The sequence below is a fragment of the Phalaenopsis equestris genome, unplaced genomic scaffold (genome assembly GCF_001263595.1).
Source record: "Phalaenopsis equestris unplaced genomic scaffold, ASM126359v1 Scaffold211846, whole genome shotgun sequence".
In the NCBI taxonomy this organism is placed as follows: Eukaryota; Viridiplantae; Streptophyta; class Magnoliopsida; order Asparagales; family Orchidaceae; genus Phalaenopsis; species Phalaenopsis equestris.
The window spans coordinates 537112-538285 of record NW_018230821.1 but is presented as its reverse complement, the minus strand read 5'-3'; positions in this window follow the sequence as shown (position 1 = coordinate 538285).

The following is a 1174-nucleotide window of genomic DNA, read 5'->3' as shown; positions in this document are numbered from 1 at the left end:
TGACCAAAGGAAAATATGTTGAGATTTTCATACCTATTTTATACTATTTTTGATAATAATACACTTTAAAGAAAGGTATTTTTTATGTTTTGTTACAGGAATGATGAATTAGGGTCATTGGAGCAAAAAAAATGCAAATAGCAATAAAGAAGCAAAAAAGGAGCGAATTTGGAGCGAAAAGAGCCAAAATGTGCAGAATTGAACTAGGGTGCCAACGACGCCATCGACCTCGCCGATGATAAGATTTTCCCTAGACTCCAGAATTAATTTATTAAGAAGGTCCGCCGACGGCGCCCTCGAGGCCACCGACGACGGAAAGCTCGGCGGTTATGACCAATCAGGCTTTGGATAAGGACAAATTTTGAAGGGATGCTTAGGCAACTCTTGGAAAAACTCATCCACAACTTTAAAAGAAGATTTTGGCCAAAAATAGAGAAGACTCAAGAGTTTCTGGAGGTTAGAAAGTTTCCATTAGTGTTTTCTAGAGTATAAAAATTGTGAGGAATTTGTTGAGAGATTATAAGAGTGGAGGGAAAATAAGAGATTTCTTTCTCCTTGCTGCTTCGAAGAGTAATTCTGTATGCTGTAAAGAAAAGAAGAGATTCAGAGGAACTTTAAGGAGTTTTCTTAGGGAGAAATTAGAGATAAGTTTATTTATTTGTTATAGTTTGTATGACTTTGATTTTATATGAATTTTGAGTTTTGTTGTGTTTTCCCCATGAGATCTGAGTAGTTTTTTCTGTCTTTCTCCTTGTCTCGAGATTTTTCAAAATAGTGATTTCAATTGGTGAAGCCATGAAAATGTTGAAGAAATTGTGATGATATTTTCAATTCAATCTTAATTTACCTTCAATCTGGCCAATTGATTTGTTAAAATATGTTGAGTTTTACAACTAAAGTGAAGATTACATCCAAGATTCAGGGAGATCAAAGCCCTTGGAAGTTGGGTGCAAATAAATAGGGAAATAATACTATCGGGCGAAGAATTGAAGATTTTAGAGTGACATACTAAAATCCCTAATTTTGTCCTATCGTTTGGGTGCTGAAGTGTAGATGTTAGCTCTCAGGTGAGGGGAACGTGGGAGCTCCAAAGTGAGAGTCGGTATCCTCCCAGCCTAGTCGCATATTCAGTAAACAGGCGTAGGATTAGTCAATGTTCTTTTGTTCTTTATGT